Source organism: Meleagris gallopavo, chromosome 3 (genome assembly GCF_905368555.1).
Source record: "Meleagris gallopavo chromosome 3, MGAL_WU_HG_1.1, whole genome shotgun sequence".
NCBI classification, from domain to species: domain Eukaryota; kingdom Metazoa; phylum Chordata; class Aves; order Galliformes; family Phasianidae; genus Meleagris; species Meleagris gallopavo.
The window spans coordinates 83805386-83827795 of NC_139406.1; positions in this window are offsets into that span (position 1 = coordinate 83805386).

The following is a 22410-nucleotide window of genomic DNA, read 5'->3' on the forward strand; positions in this document are numbered from 1 at the left end:
AGTCCGCTTTCAGCAAGTTTGTTGATGATACAAAGCTGGGAAGTGTAGCTGACACACCAGAAGGCTGTACTGCCTTTCAGTGAGACCTGGACAGGCTGGAGGGTTGGGCAGAGAGGAACCTGATGAGATTCAACAAGAACAAGTGTAGATTCCTGCATGTGGGGAGGAATAACCACACCCATCAGTTGTACCTACTGGAAAGAGACTCTACAGAGAAGGGCCTGGGTGTACTAGTGGACAACAGGTTGATCATGAGCCAGCAGTGTTCCATTGTAGGCAAGAAGGCGAATACAATAAGTTCAGCAATAAATACTTGCAAATAAGAGTTAATACCTACTAGTGTCTGGGTAGAGGCCACCAAATCTGATCGTCATTACAGGTCAGCAAGTTGCTTCTTCATCAGTAACATAGAGTGAAAGGCTTTAAAGCTTCATTATCCTCTCAGGCAAGAATGAGTTGTAGTTGTTTGATTCTTTGCTCCCTCTAGTCCGTGTATAGGAAGAGTGGAAGATGTGAATGACAGAAAGGTTAATGACTGAGAATAGATGATCCTTTAAAGCTTTCAGCTATTAGCATGCTTTCGAACTTTCTATCATGCTTCAGATAAATGATTCAGGATTTTTTTTTTTGCTGTAGTCACAAAAGCCGGGCTTCTTTTGTGATGCTTGATGACTCCCACATAAAAACCCTAGGCATTTCTGTAAACATGTATTTCTCGGAGTTCTTCTCTCTACAAGGGTGTTTTTCCAACTGGGTTGTAGAGAACATCAAAGGGATCTGAGACTCAATGTTATATCAGGCTGTCGGCCAGTTGTGTGATGCCAGTATTTCAGTGCCTGGAAGACAGATGGCAAACTGCTGACCCTTTTCTAAAATGGCACCAGCAACAGCAGGAGAACTGCAGGAGAACCAGACCTGGCTACATGTCTTTTCAAATTTTTTCTTTTTACAAAACATCAGGTCCAGAGGTGGATGGAGACCAAAGGCACTGTTACACTCAAGTTGCTCTTATTGCAATTTGCCATGGAGATGGAAGTGTTCCAGAGTAACCTTCTTTCCAGACTAGCAACAGACACTGCAGAAATTGGTGGAGGAGAAAAGCAAAACACAGAAATAATGTCATAGCAAGACTGGTGCTGGTGCAGAATCTCATTGGGTTACCGGATGGAATTGATTGACACTCCAAGTGCATGCTTTAAAAGATAGATAGGTATGTAGCTTTACTTCTTCATAAACAGCTTCCTGCTATAATTGGGAGGGATGGTTAAAGTTACAGTAATTTCAGGTATTGTGTATGAAAATAAAACTGAACCACAATCTTGATTGTGGCTAGCTGTTTCTTTATTTGTGTATGTAGATGTTTCTGCTGCTGATGCCGTGGTGAGATAAAACACCAAAACTGGTCAACATGTGAGAGAGACACACAGACAAATCCAAAAGTCAACATAGAACACCATAGTGTGTGCCCAAATGGTTCCTTCTGTTATCTTCTTTCTCAGACCATATTTGTTTGCTGTGTACATATCACTCTTCAGACTTTTCCAGAATTTGTATTCCCCATGATAATTTGTTAATCCTCTGTCTTCCAAACTTGAGAAACTTAATTTACAACTAGCAACATGAACTGTGTGTTATGTAGATTTGTTTGTAGTGTATACAGTGGAAGAATATCTATAAGGATTAATGCAACAAAGTAGGAGTCATCTATGGCAGATAGCGTAGTGGTGTGAAAACAGATCCCATCTCTTTGCTCAAAAATGCTGAGATTGCTGATTTCTTTGTCTTCTTCTATTACTAATCAAATAGTAGTTAGGATGTCAAAATCAGTAAGTCAAACACAGTGTAGCTACAATATATAGTTGCTTCCCCCTCCACTAATCATTTTTTTTTTCTGAAACTAAGACTCCAACTAATGCATGCCGATTAATCGAAATTTGTAATTTCACTACAAATAAAAAAATTGGAAGGTAACAGAAATTTTACCCAAACACTTGATGTAGTTTGGAACGATTTACATAGCATTACTAAATGAAGTGAATCTTGGGTCAAAGGAGTGTCATGCCTCACCCAGAAATAATCACAGTACTTGTGTAAATGACTGTGAGTGGGGTTTAGAGGTTGTTTCTAAACAGTGGATCAAAGTCACCTCTGTCTGGGCAACGTAAAAAGATTCCCAACAGCTGAATGTTCACTTCCTCAGAACGTGAGAATAAACTAGGAAAGTTTATAGAACAACATATTTACAGATGTTAACTATATTCTGCTTTATTCTCAGAACACTTAGAAAAACTGTTGAGAAAACATTGCTCTTGAAAACTCATTGTTAATTTAGCAATTGTTCTGTATCAACTTGAATCAGTTGTAATTAGATTGAGTTACACTCTGAGAAAAAGGAGGAGATGATCTGACCTGAAACACCGGCATTCTGCAAAGCCTGGCAATAATGCTCTCAGCTGAACAAAGACCTGACTCAATCCTTCTATGATACTAGCAATTCTCAGGTGTTTTCTGCTTCTCTGACATTTTAACTGCTGTGAGACTTAAATATGGGAATACCTAGACTGCTGTCACAAGCAGATTATGTTTTAAATGTAGACAAAATAAAACAGGCAGCAGGAGGGATATTCTTGCTGTGTGCGACCAAGAAGGCATCATCATTAGCTCTAAGATTTCTGAACTCCGCTTCAGTTGTAGATGCTGTTCTATTTGTTTTTCTAAAGTAGAAGAACAATACATTTGAAGCATGTTTCTTTTTTATATAATGGCAAACTTGAGAAAACACCCACAGTCATCAGGTAATTACTGCAGTAAAAATTAAGGAGACACTAAAGCACAGTATCTTAGACTGAAAATAGCACTCTAAGTGTCTGAGTAATATAACATTGAATATTAACTTAGAGTTATGTTACAAGACTAAATGTAGAACGCGGAACAATTAATTATTCTTTTTTTGTGTGAATCTCTTTCAACACTGAAAAAGCAACAGAAGCTTAGAGAACACTAAGTATATTTACATCACAAAGAAGGAAGTGTCTGGTAAAGACGAACAATAAGTTCATTAAATCTAACAACAGTATTAAGCTCTACTTTTGTGGTAATGTTCATGAAGAGTTTAAAGCTCTATTTGGAGAATGAAAGTGTGATAACAATGAGTCAGCACGGGTTCAGGGGGAAGAAATTATGACAAACAATTCTGATTACAGTTTTAAATGGAATGATGATTGCCTTACAAAGAGGAAAACCCGGTAGACATTTTATAGATGGATTTTTAGGAAGGCTTTCAACAAGGTTTCACATGATGAATTACTACACAAAGCCTTCTAAATATGGATTAGGTGATGAACACTTAAGATGGCTGAAGGACTGCTTAGAAGATGAAAATAGGGGAATTAAAATTTTGCTTTGTTCAATAAAACTAGGAACATTCATGGAATTCCTTCAAGTGGCTTCAGCAGGTGTCAACAGTTTACGGGCTGGTTCGGTCCGGTTCCGTGACTAGAAGGGCGGAGGGATCCGCGGATCCGCGCTCCTGGAAAAGGAAAATAGGGGACATGGAAATAATTGAAAACAGCGGCAACAATCTGAGGTGAAACAAACTAATTTACTAAATATAGTATTAGCAGAATATGAGGAGAGAGAGAGAGTGTGTGTCTGGAAGGTGGATCGGCCTCACCACAACGCTGAGATGAGAAGTGCAGTCCAGTTGAGCCGATGAAGGAGCGCAGGCAAAGAAGCGCAGGCAGAGAAACGCAGACAGAGAAGCACAGACGGAGAAGTGCAAGCGAAGCAGCACAGGCAAAGAAGAGAACATCCATCAGGTGACCTTGCTGGGAGTTATATCTCCTCGCTGACCGCAAAGCCCCCTGGAGAAATGTAGTTCTTTTTCTCCTCTGGACAGGCACCCAGAACTTCAGCATCAGCAGTCAAACCCCCAGTGCATTACATGATGTGTAATACTGTGGAATGTGGAATGTGGAATACTGATAACCAAAAATCATGAAACCATGACAGCAGGATACGAATCCAGACCGTCATGTGAAGCAGAGGCTCAGAGGATCCTGCACTGACCTCCGCTTGCTTTTGTATTGATACTACAGATGATGCTACAACATGAGGGAGATATATTTTCAAATAACTGACATGAATCCACTTTAATACCATGGATTGGATTATAATTCAAAGAATCATACAATTGTTTGTGTTGGAAGGGACCCTTAAAGACCATCTACTCCAACTACCCTGCAATAAATGGGGACACCTACAGCTCGATCAGGTGCTCAGAGCCCTGTCCAGACTGACTTTGAATGTCTCTGGGGACATGGCATTCACCACCTCTTTGGGCAACCTGTTCCACTATTTCACCACCCTTATTGTAAACAACTTCTTCCTTATATCCAATTTAAATCTCCACTCTTTTAGTTTGAAACCATTTCTTCTTGTCTGTCACAACAGATTCTGCTAAAAAGTTTATCCCCTTCTTTCTTATAGCCCCCCTTTAGATATTGAAAGTCTGCTATCAGGTCACCTCAGGACCATATCATCTCTAGGCTGAACAATCCCAGCTCTCTCAATCTGTAATGCAAGGGGCTCTAAGCAGACACAGAAAAACAGCTGCTATGGCTTTGAGCCAGTAAGCTCAGCACAGAACCATGGTGACAGAGCTGTAGTATATTGGGCTCTGGAATATCTGGTAGTCAACTTGTTTGACCTCAGAGTGGTTCATCTTTTACCAAATTGACTTTCTGGGTGAACTGAGTGGCCTCAGAGGAAGATATTGCAGCTTAACGTACCAGATCCATGTCTGGTGTCAATTGATAGCACCTTTCAATGTAACAGCACTCTTTTATATCAATTTGTACCAAGAGTGCATGGAGAGGAAATAACTTATGACAACAAATAAACTCATACAAATAGGGCCAGGAATCCAAATCTGTCATAAATGGACAATCCACATAAGGATTGTACAGCAATATTTTAGGAAAATTGTATTGCTCTTCATTTAAAGATTAGGCTGGTAGGCTCTCGTTCTTCAATTACATCTCTCTGGGAAAAAATGGTCGTTGAATCTTGGTCTGGTATGCAGAAGAAAGATGAGCACTTTAAAACACTTTATCTAAAATCCTTAAAAATAAATGGTTATGTTCCAACACAGCTAAGAGAACTAATTCACATAGAAATGAAACAATTTGCCCCATAGGTCCAAAGCAGAGTTTGGAATAATCTTATGTAGCCTGCCTTATTCACTGCTCTAATTAGAAAATGACATGAAGTTAAAAATGGTGAATTCCAGGTAGCAGTAGTACATTTGACATATAATGCCCTCTTCAAAGTGCACATTAGTCTGTGAGAACTGGTATGAACTTGATTTGTGGGAGGGCATTTTAGTGATGGCATGATGCATTTGAGTTCGCTAAGAACTGGTGCAAATTTTGAAGTTTTGTAGACAAGTGAAAGAAATAAACCAGATTTTCACTCTGGTCTGTTCCATAGTTCCTACATAGATATAGGAAGAAACTGTCTAACTGTCTTTGCCTTTCCAAACTTACATTTTGAATTATGACAAAAATCAAGGGAAATGTAAAGAAATGTAAAATTATCATGCTTTTTCTTAAGTAGTTCTGTGCATATTGGTATCACATGGGTCTTATGCAGGCTTTTTGAAAAGGAGTTAATTGTGCCTAAAATCTGCATTGTAGTTAATCTTGTTGTTTGCTTTGTTCAGCTACTTAATTAAAGGAACTGTGTAGTTTGGGCATAATTTTGATCGAAAAACAAGTTGCAGACTATTAAAATGGTTAATGTTTCAGACAGACTTTTTTGAAATCAGAAATTTAGTATTTCCCAAAATATAAAACAAGGATCTGAGGGAGTAGAGATGAGTGGAGGATAGGCAGGTAAGCAATATACAAGCTCAGGAAGATTTAGGGAAAAATCTGACTGTAACATCAAAGTATACTGATTTCAATACAAAACACGGGAAAATGTGTACAAATAAGGTTTTTTAACAGAGAAAAATAACCTGGGAAATACTGACAGAGTACATATCAACGGAATACCACTTTATTTACCTCCAATAATAGTTAACAACAGTGGGAATGCTGTTGTTTTTTTTCCAGTGAACACAGTTAATCTGTTTGATTTAAAGAGCAAAAACTCAAGATCATAGATAGAGAGCTCCAGATTTTACATCCTCATGGAAGACTCAACTGTTTAATATATAGATCAAGTCCCTATGAAGAGCTGCCTTTTAAGAGAAATGCTACTTTGACATACATTCATCTCTTCAGGTATTAATGGCAATAGAAAGAGGAACAAGATCACAAGAGCTTCATTCCAATGATAACCAAACTGATCAAAAGTTTAGGAAAAATACTGTCACCATAAGAATGGTTCAGCATTAGGTGACTGGAGAGACTATGTAATTTCCATGTTTGGAGATTTTCAGAACTGAGCTGGCCAAGATCATGAGCATCCTGATCTAACTTTCAATGAAGTCCTGATTTGAGAAAGACTGATGTTAGAAGAGACTTCTTTTTATGAGTCTTTGACACCTTTTTTGGGATAGAGGAAGTGGTAAAAAGCATACCAACATCTGATTCAGTTAAGAAGAAAACAGTAATAAAAGCTTTCCTAGGGTAATTTTTGGCAGAAAATTTTGCTCAGGATTGTAAATGTCAAATGTATTTTTAGGCATTTCTTTGGGAGTGGGTGGCTGTAGTCATCTTTCAGTTCTCTTTTTATTTGACATTGATGAATTATGGCTTACAATATGATCAGTAAATAGTAAAATCTACCTTTTAAAGCTTTTGGGAAATTTAATGTTTTCTTTATATATGGTGATTTTCAGTGGAATGATGGTTATATCATTGCTTTGCAGTAATGAGGCACTGAGATGAGCCATGGGTAATGCTACCAGCAGCAAAATCCTGGTGACGCTGTGAATGCAAGAACTGAATAATGAACTGGCAATGAAAACAATACTCCACAGTCATTGGCATGTTTTCCACAGTATGTTCATCTGCAACAAATAAGGCAGTATATAGTTCAGTTTCCAGTTATAAATGATCATTCCCTATTTTCCTATCTTCCTCCTCCTCAAAAGTCTTACCCCATAGACTCAAAATCATATTTGAGTAATTGCATTGGTTTAAATGAAGAGAATGCTGAACATTAAATACCAACAATGAAGTTTTTCAAGAGTCAAATGGCTATGGAATTATCTATAAGGCTTCAATGTTTGAATCTTCACAGACATGAACTTTAACAGAATATCTTGCCAAACTGCAGTTGTGATGAAAGTTTTCAATGTTGTACAATTTTCACCACTTACTAATAAATATAATGCAACACTGTACATTGACCTTGCAAAAGCATCTGATAGAACAGATTGTAGTCAGCTGCAGGGATTTACTTGAAAAGTGTAGCAAACCAAAAGTGTAAGAGGCAATGTACAGACTCCTCTCTGTAGATTTTGCACAGATTGAAAGGGAATACAGGCAACATTCAAATGTTTCTTTATTGTCATGCATATTAAAAACCCAGGGTAAAACTTTGCATTTTTATGACTCTGTACATAGACAGTATTATTCTTCATCCAAATGTATGATATGAAAGCTTGTCTGCATCAGTCATTTTGAAATAATTGTTTTAATTTGGGGCTGTGGATGAAAGTGAACACAAGGCTGGTGTCATCTCATAGCAGACATTCTTTCCAACAATTTTCCTTTTTCCAGCTTGACAAATAACAAATGCCTGGTGGTAGCTTTAAATTTAAAATTCATTGCCAACCAGCTGATAAGAAACATATCAAATATTGGATTTCACTGTATAAATAAGCATATCCAGAAGAACAAAGAAGATTCCAATGACTTTCATTTGTTGTACTGCCCCAGTTATCAAATTTCCCACTAATCACAACTTTCCTTTCTGTCATGTCTCTGACAGCTTTACATATCATATTTATTTATTATACACCTCTGTTTATCAAAGTTCTGTTTATAACATCTCTCATGTGGAGGAATGATATTCTGCATACACAAATGCAGCTGGTATTAGAGATTTTGACCTAGAGTTCTGTCTCTTTCAAGGCAGAGATTTATAGGATAAAGGAAAATTGTCCCTGTCTGCAAACGAGAACAAAACGCCTGTGCTTACTCTGAGAGATTATGAGTAAGGATGGGAGAGTCTGTAATGCAGTGTGCTTAGAAATCCTTTTTAGTGCGTGCTGGGGAGCTAAGAAGCTAACAAAGGAATTTAGTTGCCCGCACAGAAGAGATGCTGAGTTTGAAAATAAAATTTGGGCTTTGATTTTTAGAACTGCTAAATGTTACTAGTAGGATTAGCTGCATCTTTGTGCCTTGCTTTGGTTTCTCAGAGCTCTCATGTTTTGTACTTTCATTTCTGTTAGGATGACTTCCCAGTCATTCCCAGTCTTAGATGTGGTTCACAAGAAATTATCCACTGTAGTTGTCAACAGAGCAACTGCTTTTGGATTTCTGTGACTTTATAGGCAATGACCCAATCAGCACTTTATAAAAAGCTCAGCACTTAACTTTTACTAGTAGAAACAAGACAAGTAAGACAATTAAGGAAAAAGGATTTAAAAGCAGAAATTGCTACACAGGTTTGATTTACCTTGGCTTATTTCAGGAAGCCAACTGAAGAACACATTGTGTAAGCTCCTGTTTCTCAGTTTTCTCCAAAATCTACTCCTGAAGCAGAGTGTACCCTTTCAGTCTTCTCAGTCTTTTGATTCTCCTCTTCCTCTGCCCTGTCACATGTGAATGTACGAACACAACTACGAACTGAGTTATTCTTAGGAGAAATAGCCTACCTATTTGTGAACTCTATTCACTCTAAACAAGAAGATTATAGGTCACCTACAATACAATAAAACCCATAACTTCTGCAAAAAAACAGCTCTAGGTAGAAAAGGTCAATGGATATACACAGCAAGGTCATCAGAGGGCAGCAGTGAGGCACTACTGGACAGCATGATATGCAGTTCAGAATTCATATTGACAGAGTAAAAATTTTAGTTATGAAACAGTTCAATTATCTTTCTAAAATGTATATTGGATTAAATGTAATCAATCATTCCTCAACTAAATGACTCATTTTCATCTATTCTTTATGGTTGGAATTGCATTTTCAAAAGAAAGTCAGGTTCCTGGAGGTAGCAGAAATGAATGAGAAACAAATGTCTTTTTTTCTTTGACTTTTTGAAAACATAGCTGTAAACATCATTGGAATGAAAAAAATAAATAAATTTAGAATTACTATGTTAAAGAAAATTAATGCTTTGGAAACTATCATCCATGCTTAAAAATGAGAAGTCCTAAACTTAAAAACAGGTAATCTAGAAAGCTCAAAATAAGAAGCGTCTGACAGAGCTGTCTTCTTGCTCTCAGAGTCTCAAAGTGTTACAGATATTTCTCATCTCTCCTAGGTAAAATTCCCTGTTATAAACAATAAGATGTGGTGTTTGAAGTGTAAGATGTCTCTAATGTCTACAGACAAGCCCTGCTTACACAGCTTTGCAAGACCAGGAGATGAAAGCAATTTTGCTTGTGAAGACAGGAAAGGGACATTGTGGAGAACTTCAGGGAGTTCCTACCTGGCAATGAGGCTGCATGGCAGCAAGTGCGACACTGACAGCATGGAGGGGTAAACCACAGTACGCGAAATCATCAAGAACATCTCCACTCTTGTAAACAAGACAGTGCAGTATTTAGTGTTGAAAAGCATCCAAGTCTCATTTCTTAACATTTCCTTCAAAAATTTATCCTTAGTAATTCAGCATTCTCAGAGATCTGTTCCATTGCAGAGATGTGCCTTTGCATTGCCCACCAAGCAGTTCACAGTCTGAGAAAAGAATACCAGCTTCTATTTTTGTGACACATTTTAGTAGAATTTCTGCAGTGATGAATTATTTACACAATGGCCACTGAAAGCAATAGCAGATGTCTTATTACCTTTTTGTAGAGGTGGATCTGAGTCAGTATTAAATTTTAGTGATTCTGGATCAGACCAGAACACAAGCCGAAAAAGAAGGTTCAAGCAAACAGGGATTTATTGCTGCACAGAGAAAATTCCTGAGGCAACTCATGCTGTTTGGGGGTATCTGCAAATCCGACTGTGGCTCAACACTGAACATGAAATCCTTATTTTTATATACCATTTTTTAGTACTACAGCTCCTGGAAGACCTAGTTATATGTTCTGAGACTCACTGGTTTCAAGTGGATCATGACATGGCTGGCATGTTTACAGCCTAAAATATGGAACAACGATATTACCTATAGTAATTGCATTTAAAAACTTGTTTCATTTTTTTAAACACTACTTGCTACTTATTAAAGTAAAATACTCATTTGAGTAGGCCACGGTATACTTTCAGTTTCCCAATTCTAGGTTTTCTTTACGGGCTGTTCTGTCATTAGTTAGACTGTAAATACTTATCTTCCAAATTTATTCTCAGCATTTTTCCAGTTATTTTCTTTTTGCTTTGAGTATGATATCTAATAATCAAAGTCTTTTTTTTGTTGTTCTTAAAGGCGTCTTAACTTCATCATAATTTCTTGAGACAAAAGAAACTTCCTTTCTTTGTCTTGTCTTTCTCTTGCTCAGGATAATTGCTGATCAAACAAATTTGAAGGAGCTCTCTATTGCAACAAACAAACTCTAGATTTGTAGTGATTTTCTTGCTACTTTATTTAATAATATTCTGCTCATTCTAGATGCTTTAAAACCATAGCAAACAAATTGCAGCTTATAATGAACTTCTTTTGCATGATAATTACTTTTTATGAATAAGAAAAGCACTGATGTACTGATCTGCTGCAGAGGAGAGGCTAGTAAAAATCAGAGAGTGAGAAGCTCATGCTCCTCTTTGATCTAACTTTTATGGCATGTGCATCCACTTAAACAGGTCATTGAGCTGAGAATCAAGCCTTATTCAGAATCAGACACTACTTGAAAAACTGAAGGCAGGTCTCCAAAACAGTAGGAAGTTCAGCACGCTCAAGTGCAAGATACTGAACTTCAGTAGGGAGACTGAACTGAACAAATACAAAACAGACAGAAAGCTACTGGGTAGTAATTCATCAAATAAGGCCCTGGGAGAAAAAAAACGGGGTGGAATAAGGTGAATACAACAATCTATGTCATGCTATTGCAAACAAGGTGAGCATCATGCTGAGATATATAAGCAGAAGGAATAACAGCCTGCTGGTTGTGTGAAGCAAACTTTTTACACTTTTCCATGTTCATAAGAATATCTGAAGTAGTGTGTCCAACTTTGGGCATTGTGCTGCAAGGAAGATGCAAACAAATTTAAAAGATGATGGCAATGTGAACAGCTAGAGGTCTAAAATTCATGAACTGAGAGAAAAAGACAAAGTAACTGGGGAAGATTAACAAAAGGAAAATAGTGGACAGAAGTCAGGGTGACATGGGGGAAAGTCCTGGAGCGAAGAGGGGCCCAAAAAAGATGGTCGATATTCAAGGATCATCTCCTCCATACTCAGAAGCAAAGCATCCCAAGAAAAAGGAAGGCAGGCAACAATACTAGGAGGCTTCCATGGATCTACAAGGAGCTCCTGGACTTATCTAAGCTCAAAAAGAAAGTCTATAGGGAGTGGAAGCAGGAACAGGTTACCTGGGAGGACTACAAAGAAGTTGTCTGAGCAGCCAGGGATCAGGTTATGAAAGCTAAAAGCCAAATAGAATTAAATCTAACCAGAGACATTGAAGGAGAAAAAGAAGAAATTCTACAGGTGTATCAGAGATAAAAAGAAGATCAGGGAGGATGTGGGCCTCTTCCCAAAGGAAACTGGAGGCCTGGTAATGAAGGATATAGAGAAGGCTGAAGTGCTCAATGACTTTGCCTCAGTCTTCACTGGCAACAGCACTGGCTACACTGCCCAAGTTGCAGAAAGCAATGGTAAGAACTTGAGGAAGGTTCTACCTGATGTAAGTGAAGATCAGATTCAAGACCATCTAAAGAACCTGAAGGTGTTAGAGTCCATGAGAGCCATTGAGATCCATCCATGGGTTCTGAGGGAAATGGTGGATGAAGTTGCCAAGCCGCTATCTGTCATATTTGAAAGGTCATGGCAGTCTGGTGAAGTTCCCACAGATAGGAAGAGGGGAAACACAACCCCAATTTTCAAGAAAGGAAAAAAAGAAGATCCAGGGAACTATAGGCCTGTCAGTCTCAACTCTGAGTCTTGGAAAATGCAATAATACTGTAAATAGGGAGAAAATCATCCATTTTCCATGTCCAAGTTTAGTGGGGCAAAAAGTTGTTGGCTTAAATTGTAGAAAACAAGTTACATTTTGAAAAAATCTTTCTGATGGTAAGAAGAGGGAGGCAATGGGACTGGAAATCTTTGAGAATTGCGTAGGAAAACAAATGATAAGGATTAATGTACATAAAGCTGCACTGTGTGGAGCAGTGGCTGGCCTGGGCTGCCTTCAGAGTCCCTTCTTGCCCCAGTTTCACCTACAGTTTTGTGAAGATTCAGGGGCTGGAATAGATGTGCAGTTGTGAGGAGAAAATGAGATACTCCTTTAAGATCAAGGACAAAGTTTTATTAGCTTTGACGATGATGCATGATTTTACGCCATTTTCCCCGGGAGATCATATAAAATACAACCACATAACTATGAGTACATCTCAAAAGCTACCCATTGGGATTACTGTGATGTATTTTACAGGCTTAAACTAAAAGCTATGCAAAGAGACTGCTGACAGTGCTGTCTAGTGACCCAGCCTAAAGGGAAGCATGAACAGGCACAAGACTGTGCCAGCTTATCAGGGAAAAGGAATCTTTTTAAAAGTAGAACATCTTAGTTGGATAAAGTGTATTTTCTAAGTTCCTACCCAAACCTTCATCACCTTGGATACAGGTTATAGATTTTGTTTTCATTGCAAACTGAGCATATATCACCTATTAAGTGATAGATTTTGTGGCTGGCTGTGACTGTTGTGTTAGCTTTTTGCAGGCAGTGTTCTTAAGTGTTTGCTAGCTCACTTGTTTTCCCAAATGCTGAAGAATATAGGTGATGTGCTTGCTGTATCACACTGGAAAGTATAAGAAATCACTTGTGAATGAAGATCAAGGGAGAATGTGTCTGTTACTGCACAGAAGTGCCTGGAGAAAGCTTGCATTTAAACTGAAGGGCTTGATAACAGTAAAAGGAGAATAGCAGTCTTGTATGACATTGCTTTAGTATTTTCCTTTTGTGAGTTATTTTCTTGTCCAACATGGATAACAAAGTGCACAAAGGCTCTCATCAGACAAACCTTTCCAGAGGATCATCCCCAGAAATGACCCATATTGATTTGTAACTGGTGGATGAGTTGGGCAGTTCACCTGCAACCACCACCAATTCAGCCGTTGCTGTGCTGCCTTCACAGTATTCACTGCTACTAGAAGTGGCACTCTCATTTTTAAAACTCTGCCTATAGGATTTGGATGGGAAGCAAACTCTGCAGCACGAAATGGAGCTGGCCAGTTTTCTCTTTGTGAATCTAAGCAGCATGGCTTATCGCCAAAACATGGAGCCCATGTCCAAATTGCCTATTGGAAACATCCTTGGCATTGGTTATCTTCTGAGATGTACTTGAGTGTAGTCTGGGCAGAACTGCTTGGCATGGGCCAATACCATGCAAGGGATGATTCTAACAGCTCTGCAGAACAGATGATTGCTGGTCAATGCCAGAGTCTGGTCCTTGACCCCCTTTTACTGTATGGATGTGGCCTAAAAGAAGATCTGATAATAAAACGATGTTATGTACAGCAGGCCTGGTTAAAGCCATGTGGGAACTATTTTCAAGGAACTAAATTGCTGCTTGTGGAGGACAACATATGTGGTTTTCAAAAGATAAACGCTTTGTGAATTAGACAGTGACACCGGGGATGGCCACATAGTGGGGCATCACTTCACTGTTCAGTTTTGGGGAAGAAAAATATTGCAAGCAAGTTGAACATTTAGAAAATAAGTAAGACAAATCATGTCTCTGACTGAGCTCATGGTGTAGCTGCACAAATCCCTACACCTATACAGGGCAGTCACCTGATCTGCATGACTGGCTCAAGTCTGGGATTTCACCTTCCAGTGGAAATGCACATTTAGGTGAGCTTAAGGCAGTCATGAAGTTGAAGTCTCAAAAAAGTTCAATGCTCACGATCTAGTTATCTTGGCTACAGTGAGAGACCAGCCACATATATTATTTTTTTCATATCTAAGCATGAAAACCATGAGACTGTTAGGATAAATGAAAGTAGCCTTATATTTAAATACATGTGTAACTAATAACACTTCATGTGGAAATTATGTTAATAAGTATATTCTATATACAACTATAAAATGAAAAATAGAAATATCACAATCAGTGCTCTAACATCCATTTATGCCCTGTATTGTTTTTGAACTGACTTTTTGGATTGTCCAAAGCATCTAGGATTGTTGGGGCCTTCTATTTGTTGGTAGAGGGCTTGGTAAGCTCATGCATCTATTTTATTAAAATAATTAATCAAATTAAGATTGTAATGTGACACTATGAGAGATATTAGCCAGCTAATTAATAAGGAAAAAGCTTCAATCCTTTGCTCCCAAGGTGTAATTGGCATGCTAGATTTTTGCAGTGCAGATTTACCCATGCTTTCTGGCTTAAGCAGGCAAAGTAACAGAAATTATTAAAAGTATCATATATTGCTTTCAGTTCTTTTGGCTGTGTGCATTTCTTGCCAATATTGGGTGACTGCTTTGCTATATCACAGACCTGCTACCTTTTATCCTGCTTTTAAATCAACGTGTGCTCTAAATCCAGTTTGGCCAATAGACTCTTATTGCCTGCCAGAGCACATCCTGAAAGACAAACAAAATACAGCACAGTTATTTTATTATGATTTTGGTTTTGGATTTCTGTCAGATCTTCTAGTGTGTTAGTCTCCTTCTTCTTTCAAGATGGTAAAAGACTGCATGTAGAAGGAAGAAAAGTATTTGTCAAAGCAATACAAAAAACTGTTAATAATGCTTCCCAATAAAGTTGAAATAGTAGAAACTGGATATTTATCCTTGTAAATGAAGCCTACTGCAGAATTCAACATTAGAATTTCCTTGTAAAGTTGAATAAATATTATAGCGTTTAGACCCGAATACATAATAGTTAATGAAAGTACAGAGAAGAAAGATCTCTAGTGTCAAAAATTCCTCTGGTGTGTCACAAGGTGAATCAAAAGAAATTCATTTTTTACTATTCAGCTTGAAAAGGTCTTCATGAAATTCAAGCTATGCTGATAAATTTATGGTGCCAGCAGGTCTATCACCATAGTTCAAATATTCCACAGTGTCATAGTTATAGTAGGATATTTAGATTTTCTTAATGTCTGTATATAAACAAACAAACAAAAAACACAAAACAAAACCACAAAAAAGCCACCACTGCACCATTGCCAGTAGTGCAGATAGCTTTTGGAGCAGAGGTATGCAATGAGCAGCAGTGGGTCAGGGCTGTATAGAGGACCCAGGCCCATCTGCACAGGAAGATGATCTTACCTCTGTATCTAAGTATTAACAGTCTGAGAATTTTGATGTACAGTCCATCAAATGGATGCAGACTTAACAAATAACCTCATTCCTCCAAGTCACAGATGAGACAGAGTTTCATCCAGCAAGATATTTTGTCACTTTTCTGGCTGAACATAAAAGTTCTTTGGATTTCATTTTCAGGACTGGTGAACCTGGCATTTTTCATGAGCACACTGATCTGATGAGAAGTAGAGAGCTGAGATGCCCTGTAACTTATTAACATCTTGAGATGATGGAAATATTATATGACACAGGCTGACAAGAGATACCAAATAGAAAACCATGCTTCTGACACTGCATTTTCCTTGGAGATCTGCAACTTGTACATGGTTTATGATCATGTACTGCTGAGAAATTTCTTGGTATTGTTGATGTATTGGAAGGTAAGGGCAAAATGTTATTGTTTATTTTCACTGTTTTTCTGTAGTTTGTAGCACCATTAGTTTTATTCCAAAAGAAAGTAGAGGACCTTATTCACTGCTTTCACTTTGTTATAAAACTGATAAACAATAAATCAATTGTTACTGTTGTAGCATGTTAGAACTTGCACCATGTGCCAGCGTTTCTATATTTGTGGTGTTATGAAAAGAGTCGATTGATACTGGGTGAGGCATGAGTTTGAGTACTGATCAACACAACTGGCAGTGGTCTTAGTAAACCAAGACCCTGCTGACTGCTCAGACTTTTGGAAACAGTGCAGGGAGGAAGTAAGTTGTTCAGAGAATGTTCATGAAGCCCTTCTAATCAAAACTAGGATGTGAGTAGTGAATTTAATTGGAAACAGAGAATATCCCAGCATTTTGCTTCAAGAAATGGTCAAGTCCCTTGGGAAGGAATCTGCTCATGTCCTCTGAAGCTACTGAGCAACCTCAGTGGGAAGAGAATCCAAGTATGACAAACCAGATAGTCATTGGGCAGGTAGAGTGAACATCAAGTAGAATCTGTAGTGAGGAACATGGAGGAGCCAGCTATCTCCCATAGAAGACAGAAAAAACATTCTTAGGAGCACACATTCCTGATAAATAGTGATGCAGTTAATTTATTGAAGCCAGAACTTGCAGAAGGGAAACAGTATGCTCAAATGTTCTGTGTTTATGTCGTGTTAGATTTAGTTGCTTTGAGTTTTCTTGACTTAAAAATATATGTTTTATAGCTTTTGTTAAATAAAACCTAGTAGTTCTCAGATGAATTAACCCTATTAGTGAGAAGAAAGGGTATGTGCATTTAAAAGCCTTCTGATCTCCTTTGGAATCTAAATTTAAGGGACAGGCTTAAGCTTACTCATCTCACTGCTGTGACTGATTTGGGTTCTTGTCATACAGATGTATTGAACACAGACAGAAGCTGACATCATGAAAAACAAAGGGCAGTGGACAAAGTGACAAAAATCCCTGAAAAGTCCAGAAATTGAGACCAAGTGATGTACACAAGGGAAGCAGGGAGTGCAGAAAGGCTGCTGTGGAGGGAAGAAAAGTGCATACAGCAAATCAATAAGCCAGTAAAAGTAATCTTTGTGGTAGCATCCTAAATTTCTCTGAAGTGGGAAAAAATTGTATTCATGAAGACCAGTGAAAAATGGTGGGCCAGACCAGAAATAGTGAGCTTGAATTGCATCTTAGTTTGATAGCAGGATGCCTTCCTATTGGTCAGGAGAGTGAAGCACTGGCAAAAGATTGCCTGTGGAGGTTATGAGGTCACTGTCACATAGAACAGATTAGGGAAACATTCTCTAGGAATAAAAAGATGTATTTGATCCTGATTAAGGATGGGTTAGAGCAGGACAGACTACCTGACCTTCTGCAGCTCTCTGATTTTGTGATTGCAGCACAGGAGGATAAGAGCTTGGATGGAAAGATGGGGCTGGGTGGTTAGATAAGAAAAGGTGAATTTTTTCTCCACTATGAAATCTTAGTTATATAACATACATATCAATGATGCTGAGATTGTAGTATCCCTTCTGAGCTCCAGCGAGGATGAAACCATGAGAGTTTCTGAGTACTAGGATGGGAAATGCCCATCCCAAAATCCCCAGCTTGAGAGTTTCTAGATTTGAAGAGGAGAAGAATTTGAACTGTAATCATCAATCAGACATGCAGGAGAAGACAGCAAGATACAGGAACAGTAAGTGAGAAATAGAGAAATTCCAGGATTTTAAGCTGGCAGAGAGAATAGGAAAAAGATAAGGAGAAGTAGTCAAGGTGTTGGGGAGGTAAAATATCAGAAACTGGGGAGGTGAACACAGTGGTAAGAAAGGGATATAGAAGAGAGACTATAGGGAAGTGAAGGTGGCCAAATCCTCTTTCCTTAATAGGAAAAAAAGAAGAAAAAGGGTAGAGTAAGAAAGAAGGATATATTCTCAGCAATGTCATTTCTAAAGGCTTCTTCTTGTATCAGTCTTCACTGAGACTGCTTGGACAGAGTTCTTACTGAAAAAAGTACATTATAATCTGACCCATGAACGGCTGAGTTAACAGACTGCTCAGAAAGGCAGCTACAAAAATTATTTTTTATCAGAATGTAGAAAGTGTTGTTCTGTGTTTCAAGTGATACGGGCTCCTGTAAAATCAGATCTAAAGCAGTTGTTTTTGATATAGGCTACAACTGTCAAATCTGGTATTGGACTGAAGTTCTCATACTAATAAGCCTGTTCCTACTGGAAGGACACTCAGTTTGCTTCTCTAGAAGCCTGTGAAGTTAAAGAAATCTTGTGATAATATGCGTTCATGAGGATCTGCCCTGCAGATCTGTCATGGGGCAGGTAAAGGGGCATATTTAAACCAGCCATGTGCAAGCTCAGCATTTAATCTTTGCTACAGTTCTGCTGGAATTACCTCCAGATGCTTTTTTTTCTTCTTTTTCCTTAGGAGTTCTAGTGAGAAGAAATTTCTATCTGTTCTCATCACACTGTGTGCAACTTAACACATGCACATACACTTGTAGGAGAAAGAAACTTTTCAGAGTCTTTGTTCAAATACAAAGACTAAATGAATTTGCAGGATGCAAACAGGTGCCTGCTGACTGCATTGGCCCTGTGGCGTGCTCTGCATAGTTGGAATCCTTCATGCAGCACTGCTGGAGTAAAGGAGCTCTGTGTGAGCACAAGGTTGCTTGAAGGATAAGGTCCTAATTCTGAGAGAGCTAAAGCAGGCTTTTAAATTCCTTCTGGCACACTAAGCAGATTTTGCAGGGTAGAGAAGGCTATGTGGGCTGTTGTTTTTGTTCTTCTAAATGAAGATTTTGAATTTTGAATAATTCTCTGAGAAAACAGTTTATCACTGCGTAGGACTGATTACAAACATAGAATCACACAATCCTAGAGTCATTAAGGTTGGAAAAGACCTCTAAGGTCATCTAGTCCACCAACAGTCCACCTACCACCAATGCTGCCCATTAAACCATGTTCCCATGTACCACCTCTACACATTTCTTGTACATTTCCAGGGACAATGACTCAAACCATGCATGTGCAAAATCCCTTTTTTGTCCATGCTTGGAAGAATTCCATGGCTTTTCTACCTCTGCAAGCCTGGCTGAAGGTAACATAAAAAGGACAAAATGAATATTTCCCATTCTTTAGTTTCCCAAGATATTCTTCAGAGATGCATACATTTTGCAAGGAACTCTCCACTTCTGTTTATTCATAGCAGTGTAACAGGAATTACTGTAAGAATCTTTCTCCTAGGTAATTTGTCCTTAGCCTTTTGTTAGGTTAAGTATGGATTTGCAAAGCATGTAATTTTGCACTATCTAGATAATTGTTGATGTTGGAAGTATGGGAAATGAGATGCACTGAAAACCTGAAGGAACTTCAATGAAATGTTTAGTTCTCCTGTACATACTTCAAAGAAAGAAAATATACGCTAAGTAGACCTGGCCTATGGAGTGGAATCAAATCAGAATCATTAGGTATCTCTGGCAAAACCTTGCTGAGTTCATAACTGTATGGAGAATCCATACCACTGCTGTTACAGTTCCAGTGGTAACCTCACACTGTGCAGCCTGGGGCACGTCAGTAGCAAGCTGACTGTGTGTTCCTGAATTACAAGTGGCAGAAAGTGACCTTGAAGGTGGAACCCCCAACTACTTTCTCACTCTTTGACTTTGTTTTGGAGGCTGCTTCATCTGACTATCACCAAAGCAAGAATTGCGTTCTGTGACACAATCTCAACAATATCATGACATCCATATTCTGGGTGCCATGCTGCGATACATTAGTCTGGTGGACCGCTACATACCCTCGTAGTTGTCATCTGAGACACTTCTAATAGAAAAAGCAAATTAAAGTTTCATTCCATTTTATTGTCAAAGGGATACCATAATCATGTGAGACAGGCAGCCAAATGCCATGCCATGGGCACATGGCCACTAGGGATAGGCTTTAGTTCAGTCCTATTGAAGATGCTACTTTTTTAAAAAACAAACTGCACCTTTCCTTAACAGTACAGTCATAGCTGCTAGCACAACACTCTCCTACCAAATTCAGATGCCTTTTACACAGGAATTGTCTCAGGCCTACCTTACAAAGATGAACAGAGAAATTCAAGCCTGTGACTATCCTTACGTCCAAGTCAACCTTGCTATGCTGTCTATTATTACTTTGCTCCTTAACACTTCCTGTTTTGATGTTGTGGTTTTAATTGTTAAGTTCACCAAATTATTCAGGATGAAGTCTTACCGTCCAGCATCCTAAAGGTTTCAGCCACTGAGGCTGCATTATGCTGTTCATTTTCCAAAAGTCTGGTGATGGAAAAGATTGTTTGTATCTGCTTTGAAAAAGAGAAGTTGTAGGAAAATGGAGTAGAAAAAATTTTATTTAACTTCTTCCAATGAAAGAATCATGTTTTAAGAGGGAATGATATAAAGGAAAAATTTCTGGCTGCAAATCAGATTTTTGATCACTAGAGGAAACAAATTCAGAAACCAAATTCAGACAGTGTCAAAATTTAATTGTTTTGCTTATAGAAATAATAATTTATATTACAGTATAAATTATTATGGTTATGCAGTGAACTGTTATATGATTACTTACAATAGGAGGCTTGATTAGACGGCTCAGAATGCCCCTTCTTAGTGTTTGTATTTTCCATTGTTTATTTGCTTTGTTTTATATTATTAAAATTGTACCTTTGTAGCCTTTGTAGCCATACACCTTCATCCATCCAAGGTCAGGATGGACCAGGCTTTGTGAGCAACCTGATCTAGCTGTAGATGACCTTCAAAGGTCCCTTCCAACTGAAAATATTCAATGCTGGTATAATTCTATGATTCTTAAATAGTTCAGATATTCTAGCAAAATAATCACTCCCCAAGAAATTAGGTTTTCTTATTTTACTCTCAAAAGTACATTTAACTGGAAAATTCTTTTCATTGCCCCTTTTTGGTAATTTCTGTTTAAACAAGGAAGAACAACAGAGAATCCTGGTTTAGCATCTACATTTTCATACAGTTTGAAATCAAGACCGCAACTTTGCATTCCATTGTATAAACATCAGCAAATACTGTGTTTTCCTTGCAACTTGCATTTTGAAAGGGAATTAACTTGTTGCAGGGCCGCAGTTTGAGAAACAGACTTGTAGCAAAATCATGATGTATTCTGTTTAATGAAGTTCAAGGAGCTCAGAATCATAGATCTAAATGGCACTGAATAAAAAGAGAAACATTAACGAGTGTTTCAATCAATTCAGTGTCTTACATGTATGCAAATGAAAGAAAGATAGAAGGGCAAACCTTCTTTCCCCGCCTCCTCTGAAACAGTACTGTATAGTAATACAGATCTATAGTGGCAGTGTTCACCCCTTTTTTGAAACCAATTTTGTTTCACCATTAGGAATATTAATTGAAGGAGATCAAAGAGGTCTTTAAGGGTCAACTAAATGGTGTTTTGCTTTGCTTGCCCTCTTGCCTGGCCTTAGGCTTATGGGACTTGAGCAAGGACCACATCACCCTGAGCTCTGTAGCACTGATGCACTAGTCCTGTTGTATGCTGCACCTTTTTGCATTCAAAAGTTGATGCTGATACTGCCACTTCAAAGGCTCCATTTCGCTTCAGGGGATTCTATCTTTAAAGCACTCAACATCAGTGGGAGGATTTTCACGTCATGTCACATCCTACTTTTGAAGTTTCTTGTTAATAGGGGTCGCCTTTGAAGACTCGCTGCTCTTGAGAGGTTCTTCTCCCAGTACTTCTTGTCACTGGGATGTCTCTCACAAGAACTTTTTCATATCCCTCCAGAGGATTTTCTGCTTTAGGAACATCCCTCAAGAGCTTCCTATTGCTTAGGTCTAGGCCCTAGAGGAGTTCTGATATCCTTTAACAAGGCCCTGATTTTGGGCCAGATCATGCAACCTCTAACCAGCATTGAGCTCACTGTAACTAACTCACCTGATTAAGATGGGTGTGACCTGGACAAAGCTTTATTTTAAGAGCAGATTTCATCTTTCTCTGATTACACAAGTCTGATTAAAGATAAAATTCTTAACTATTGCAAAAAATGACGATTCATTGCTTGCTATAATTAGCATTTTAATTAGAGATGGTCAATTCTGTTTCTGTGAAATTAGAACCTGTATTTAAATCCTGAGCCTTTTTGGAAGAAAATCACTCTTCTTTTGGTTTCTTTCCTCTCAATGTTGCACTTTCTTGCCTAGACTGGAAAATACCTTACCAGGCCTTACTGGAAACATAAATAAATAAATAAATAGATAAATAGATAAATAAATAAATATTTGAAAGCCTCTTCTGATGAGATTTGCAAACTCAACTGGTTCACATAAGAAGCCAAACTACAGAGCACTTGTATGAACTAAGTCT